Source organism: Mytilus trossulus, unplaced genomic scaffold, assembly GCF_036588685.1.
Source record: "Mytilus trossulus isolate FHL-02 unplaced genomic scaffold, PNRI_Mtr1.1.1.hap1 h1tg000714l__unscaffolded, whole genome shotgun sequence".
Lineage (NCBI taxonomy): Eukaryota > Metazoa > Mollusca > Bivalvia > Mytilida > Mytilidae > Mytilus > Mytilus trossulus.
Window position 1 is genome coordinate 25,001 of NW_026963461.1, and position 7,500 is coordinate 32,500.

The following is a 7,500-nucleotide window of genomic DNA, read 5'->3' on the forward strand; positions in this document are numbered from 1 at the left end:
GGCTACCGCGGGTCTCATCGTACGCGGTCGACCCGATAGCGGGCTACCGCGGGTAAAGGGACGTGGACGGCCGTGCTAGCGGGCTACCGCGGGTCTCATCGTACGTGGTCGACCCGATAGCGAGCTACCGCGGGTAAAGGGACGTGGACGGCCGTGCTAGCGGGCTACCGCGGGTCTCATCGTACGTGGTCGACCCGATAGCGGGCTATCGCGGGTAAAGGGACGTGGACGGCCGTGCTAGCGGGCTACCGCGGGTCTCATCGTACGTGGTCGACCCGATAGCGAGCTTCCGCGGGTAAAGGGACGTGGACGGCCGTGCTAGCGGGCTACCGCGGGTCTCATCGTACGTGGTCGACCCGATAGCGAGCTACCGCGGGTAAAGGGACGTGGACGGCCTCGGTAGCGAGCTACCGCGGGTATCATCGTACGTGGTCGACCCGATAGCGGGCTATCGCAGGTAAAGGGACGTGGACGGCCGTGCTAGCGGGCTACCGCGGGTCTCATCGTACGTGGTCGACCCGATAGCGAGCTACCGCGGGTAAAGGGACGTGGACGGCCCCGGTAGCGAGCTACCGCGGGTAAAGGGACGTGGACGGCCGTGCTAACGGGCTACCGCGGGTATCATCGTACGTGGTCGACCCGATAGCGGGCTACGGCAGGCAAAGGAACGTCGACGGCCTCGGTAGCCAGCTACCGCGGGTAAGGAGGGACGTGGTCGACCCGATAGCGGGCTACGGCCGGCAAAGGATCATCGACGGCCTCGGTAGCGAGCTACCGCGGGTAAGAAGGGGACGTGGTCGACCCGATAGCGGGCTATCGCAGGCAAAGGAACGTCGACGGCCTCGGTAGCCAGCTACCGCGGGTAAGGAGGGACGTGGTCGACCCGATAGCGGGCTACGGCAGGCAAAGGTACGTCGACGGCCTCGGTAGCCAGCTACCGCGGGTAAGGAGGGACGTGGTCGACCCGATAGCGGTCTACCGCAGGCAAAGGTACGTCGACGGCCTCGGTAGCCAGCTACCGCGGGTAAGGAGGGACGTGGTCGACCCGATAGCGGGCTACCGCCGGCAAAGGTACGTCGACGGCCTCGGTAGCGAGCTACCGCGGGTAAGAAGGGGACGTGGTCGACCCGATAGCGGGCTATCGCAGGCAAAGGAACGTCGACGGCCTCGGTAGCCAGCTACCGCGGGTAAGGAGGGACGTGGTCGACCCGATAGCGGGCTACGGCAGGCAAAGGTACGTCGACGGCCTCGGTAGCCAGCTACCGCGGGTAAGGAGGGACGTGGTCGACCCGATAGCGGTCTACCGCAGGCAAAGGTACGTCGACGGCCTCGGTAGCCAGCTACCGCGGGTAAGGAGGGACGTGGTCGACCCGATAGCGGGCTACCGCAGGCAAAGGTACGTCGACGGCCTCGGTAGCCAGCTACCGCGGGTAAGGAGGGACGTGGTCGACCCGATAGCGGGCTATCGCAGGCAAAGGAACGTCGACGGCCTCGGTAGCCAGCTACCGCGGGTAAGGAGGGACGTGGTCGACCCGATAGCGGGCTACGGCAGGCAAAGGTACGTCGACGGCCTCGGTAGCCAGCTACCGCGGGTAAGGAGGGACGTGGTCGACCCGATAGCGGTCTACCGCAGGCAAAGGTACGTCGACGGCCTCGGTAGCCAGCTACCGCGGGTAAGGAGGGACGTGGTCGACCCGATAGCGGGCTACCGCAGGCAAAGGTACGTCGACGGCCTCGGTAGCCAGCTACCGCGGGTAAGGAGGGACGTGGTCGACCCGATAGCGGGCTACCGCAGGCAAAGGTACGTCGACGGCCTCGGTAGCCAGCTACCGCGGGTAAGGAGGGACGTGGTCGACCTGATAGCGGTCTACCGCAGGTAAAGGTACGTCGACGGCCTCGGTAGCCAGCTACCGCGGGTAAGAAGGGGACGTGGTCGACCTGTCAGCGGGCTACCACGAGAAAGGTACGTGGACGGACGGCCTGTTAGCGGGCTACCACGAGGAAGGTACGTGGACGGCCTGTTAGCGGGCTACCACGAGGAAGGTACGTGGACGGCCTGTTAGAGGGGTACCACGGGCTTATGCGGGGTCTTCACGTATCTACCTACCCGCGGTAGCCCGGTAAAGGCCGACCACGTACCTTTGCCTGCGGTAGAGACCCGTGATCGCCCGGTACCAGACGGGTACCACGGGCTTATGCGGGTCTTCACGTATCTACCTACCCGCGGTAGCCCGGTAAAGGCCGACCACGTACCTTTGCCTGCGGTAGAGACCCGTGATCGCCCGGTACCAGACGGGTACCACGGGCTTATGCGGGTCTTCACGTATCTACCTACCCGCGGTAGCCCGGTAAAGGCCGACCACGTACCTTTGCCTGCGGTAGAGACCCGTGATCGCCCGGTACCAGACGGGTACCACGGGCTTATGCGGGTCTTCACGTATCTACCTACCCGCGGTAGCCCGGTAAAGGCCGACCACGTACCTTTGCCTGCGGTAGAGACCCGTGATCGCCCGGTACCAGACGGGTACCACGGGCTTATGCGGGGTCTTCACGTATCTACCTACCCGCGGTAGCCCGGTAAAGGCCGACCACGTACCTTTGCCTGCGGTAGAGACCCGTGATCGCCCGGTACCAGACGGGTACCACGGGCTTATGCGGGGTCTTCACGTATCTACCTACCCGCGGTAGCCCGGTAAAGGCCGACCACGTACCTTTGCCTGCGGTAGAGACCCGTGATCGCCCGGTACCAGACGGGTACCACGGGCTTATGCGGGGTCTTCACGTATCTACCTACCCGCGGTAGCCCGGTAAAGGCCGACCACGTACCTTTGCCTGCGGTAGAGACCCGTGATCGCCCGGTACCAGACGGGTACCACGGGCTTATGCGGGTCTTCACGTATCTACCTACCCGCGGTAGCCCGGTAAAGGCCGACCACGTACCTTTGCCTGCGGTAGAGACCCGTGATCGCCCGGTACCAGACAGGCCGACCACGTACCTACACGTATCGAGGAATAATGCCAGCCTGGGTCCTGACACGGCCTAAGTAACAGGCTAGGGTTAGGGTTAGGGTTAGGGTTAGGGTTAGGGTTAGGGTTAGGGTTAGGGTTAGGGTTAGGGTTAGGGTTAGGGTTAGGGTTAGGGTTAGGGTTAGGGTTAGGGTTAGGGTTAGGGTTAGGGTTAGGGTTAGGGTTAGGCATCGTCAAGAGGCGGCTTAGGGTTAGGGTGTACGATGCCTGCCTTCGTTACGTTACGTTACATGAAATGTGATCGTTTCATCGAGAGACCTGCTGTACTATTCTTACGTGCGGCTTCCCGATGAAAAATTGTCAACCTGTAACACTTTTTGACTAGGCTATGGCTTTGGCTGGCCGCCGATGGTCGAGAGACCCGCGGTAACCTGTCCGCGTCTAACGTGCGACATCCCGATGAAAATCTCACCCACGTAAAAAATATTTACCGAGGGTATTGTTTGCCGGCCTGAATGGTCGAGAGACCCGCGGTAGCTCGCCTGCGTCTAACGTGCGGCTTCCCGATGAAAATGTAACCCACGTGAAATTTTTTTACCGACGGTATAGTTTGAAGGTCTCGATGGTCGAGAGACCCGCGGTAGCCTGTCCGCATCTAACGTGCGGCTTCCCGATGAAAATTTCACCCTTCTAAAAAATTGTTACCGAGGGTATAGTTTGACGGCCTCGATGGTCGAGAGACCCGCGGTAGCCTGCCTGCGTCTTACGTGCGGCTTCCCGATGAAAATTTCACCCTTGTAAAAATTTTTTACCGAGGGTATAGTTTGAAGGCCTCGATGGTCGAGAGACCCGCGGTAGCCTGTCCGCATCTAACGTGCGGCTTTCCGATGAACCTTTCAGCCTTGTAAAATTTTTTTTACCGAGGGTACAGTCAGACGGCTTCGATGGATGGTCGAGAGACCCGCGGTAGCCTGCCTGCGTCTAACGTACGGCTTCTCGATGAACAGTTCAGCCTTGTAAAATTTTTTTTACCGAGGGTACAGTCAGACGGCTTCGATGGATGGTCGAGAGACCCGCGGTAGCCTGTCCGCATCTAACGTGCGGCTTTCCGATGAACCTTTCAGCCTTGTAAAATTTTTTTACCGAGGGTACAGTCAGACGGCTTCGATGGATGGTCGAGAGACCCGCGGTAGCCTGCCTCGTCTAACGTGCGGCTTTCCGATGAACATTTCAGCCTTGTAAAAATTTTTTACCGAGGGTACAGTTAGACGGCTTCGATGGTCGAGAGACCCGCGGTAGTCTGCCTGCGTCTAACGGACGGCTTCCCGATGAACATTTCAGCCTTGTAAATTTTTTTTACCGAGGGTACAGTTAGACGGCTTCGATGGTCGAGAGACCCGCGGTAGCCTGCCTGCGTCTAACGTACGGCTTCTCGATGAACATTTCAGCCTTGTAAAATTTTTTTTACCGAGGGTACAGTCAGACGGCTTCGATGGATGGTCGAGAGACCCGCGGTAGCCTGCCTGCGTCTAACGTACGGCTTCTCGATGAACAGTTCACCCTTGTAAAAAATTTTTACCGAGGGTATAGTTTGAAGGCTTCGATGGTCGAGAGACCCGCGGTAGCCTGCCTGCGTCTAACGTACGGCTTCTCGATGAACATTTCAGCCTTGTAAAATTTTTTTTACCGAGGGTACAGTCAGACGGCTTCGATGGATGGTCGAGAGACCCGCGGTAGCCTGCCTGCGTCTAACGTACGGCTTCTCGATGAACAGTTCACCCTTGTAAAAAATTTTTACCGAGGGTATAGTTTGAAGGCTTCGATGGTCGAGAGACCCGCGGTAGCCTGCCTGCGTCTAACGTACGGCTTCTCGATGAACAGTTCACCCTTGTAAAAAATTTTTACCGAGGGTATAGTTTGAAGGCTTCGATGGTCGAGAGACCCGCGGTAGCCTGCCTGCGTCTAACGTACGGCTTCTCGATGAAAATTTCACCCTTGTAAAAAAATTTTACCGAGGGTATAGTTTGAAGGCTTCGATGGTCGAGAGACCCGCGGTAGCCTGCCTGCGTCTAACGTACGGCTTCTCGATGAACATTTCAGCCTTGTAAAATTTTTTTTACCGAGGGTACAGTCAGACGGCTTCGATGGATGGTCGAGAGACCCGCGGTAGCCTGCCTGCGTCTAACGTACGGCTTCTCGATGAACAGTTCACCCTTGTAAAAAATTTTTACCGAGGGTATAGTTTGAAGGCTTCGATGGTCGAGAGACCCGCGGTAGCCTGCCTGCGTCTAACGTACGGCTTCTCGATGAAAATTTCACCCTTGTAAAAAAATTTTACCGAGGGTATAGTTTGAAGGCTTCGATGGTCGAGAGACCCGCGGTAGCCTGCCTGCGTCTAACGTACGGCTTCTCGATGAACATTTCAGCCTTGTAAAATTTTTTTTACCGAGGGTACAGTCAGACGGCTTCGATGGATGGTCGAGAGACCCGCGGTAGCCTGCCTGCGTCTAACGTACGGCTTCTCGATGAACAGTTCAGCCTTGTAAATTTTTTTTACCGAGGGTATAGTTAGACGGCCTCGATGGTCGAGAGACCCGCAGTAGCTGGCCTGCGTCTAACGTACGGCTTCCCGATGAAAATTTCAGCCTTGTAATTTTTTTTTTACCGAGGGTATAGTCAGACGGCCTCGATGGTCGAGAGACCCGCGGTAGCCTGTCCGCGTCTAACGTGCGGCTTCCCGATGAAAATTTCACCCTCGTAATTTTTTTTTACCGAGGGTATAGTTAGACGGCCTCGATGGTCGAGAGACCCGCGGTAGCCTGTCCGCGTCTAACGTGCGACACCACGATGAACATTTCACCCTCGTAAAATTTTTTTACCGAGGGTATACTTTGCCGGCCTGGACGATCGAGAGACCCGCAGTAGCTGGCCTGCGTCTAACGTACGGCTTCCCGATGAAAATTTCAGCCTTGTAATTTTTTTTTTTACCGAGGGTATAGTCAGACGGCCTCGATGGTCGAGAGACCCGCGGTAGCCTGTCCGCGTCTAACGTGCGGCTTCCCGATGAAAATTTCACCCTCGTAATTTTTTTTTACCGAGGGTATAGTTAGACGGCCTCGATGGTCGAGAGACCCGCGGTAGCCTGTCCGCGTCTAACGTGCGACCCCACGATGAACATTTCACCCTCGTAAAATTTTTTTACCGAGGGTATACTTTGCCGGCCTGGACGATCGAGAGACCCGCGGTAGCCTGTCCGCGTCTAACGTGCGACCCCACGATGAACATTTCACCCTCGTAAAATTTTTTTACCGAGGGTATAGTTTGCCGGCCTGGACGATCGAGAGACCCGCGGTAGCCTGTCCGCGTCTAACGTGCGACCCCACGATGAACATTTCACCCTCGTAAAAATTTTTTACCGAGGGTATACTTTGCCGGCCTGGACGATCGAGAGACCCGCGGTAGCCTGTCCGCGTCTAACGTGCGACCCCACGATGAACATTTCACCCTCGTAAAAAATTTTTACCGAGGGTATACTTTGCCGGCCTGGACGATCGAGAGACCCGCGGTAGCCTGTCCGCGTCTAACGTGCGACACCACGATGAACATTTCACCCTCGTAAAAAATTTTTACCGAGGGTATAGTTTGCCGGCCTGGACGATCGAGAGACCCGCGGTAGCCTGTCCGCGTCTAACGTGCGACCCACACGATGAAAATTTCACCCTCGTAAAAAATTTTTACCGAGGGTATAGTTTGCCGGCCTGGACGATCGAGAGACCCGCGGTAGCCTGTCCGCGTCTAACGTGCGACCCCCACGATGAACATTTCACCCTCGTAAATTTTTTTTACCGAGGGTATAGTTTGCCGGCCTGGACGATCGAGAGACCCGCGGTAGCCTGTCCGCGTCTAACGTGCGACCCCACGATGAACATTTCACCCTCGTAAAATTTTTTTACCGAGGGTATAGTTTGCCGGCCTGGACGATCGAGAGACCCGCGGTAGCCTGTCCGCGTCTAACGTGCGACCCCCACGATGAACATTTCACCCTCGTAAAATTTTTTTACCGAGGGTATAGTTTGCCGGCCTGGACGATCGAGAGACCCGCGGTAGCCTGTCCGCGTCTAACGTGCGACCCACACGATGAACATTTCACCCTCGTAAATTTTTTTTACCGAGGGTATAGTTTGCCGGCCTGGACGATCGAGAGACCCGCGGTAGCCTGTCCGCGTCTAACGTGCGACCCCACGATGAACATTTCACCCTCGTAAAAAATTTTTACCGAGGGTATACTTTGCCGGCCTGGACGATCGAGAGACCCGCGGTAGCCTGTCCGCGTCTAACGTGCGACACCACGATGAACATTTCACCCTCGTAAAAAATTTTTACCGAGGGTATAGTTTGCCGGCCTGGACGATCGAGAGACCCGCGGTAGCCTGTCCGCGTCTAACGTGCGACCCCCACGATGAACATTTCACCCTCGTAAAATTTTTTTACCGAGGGTATAGTTTGCCGGCCTGGACGATCGAGAGACCCGCG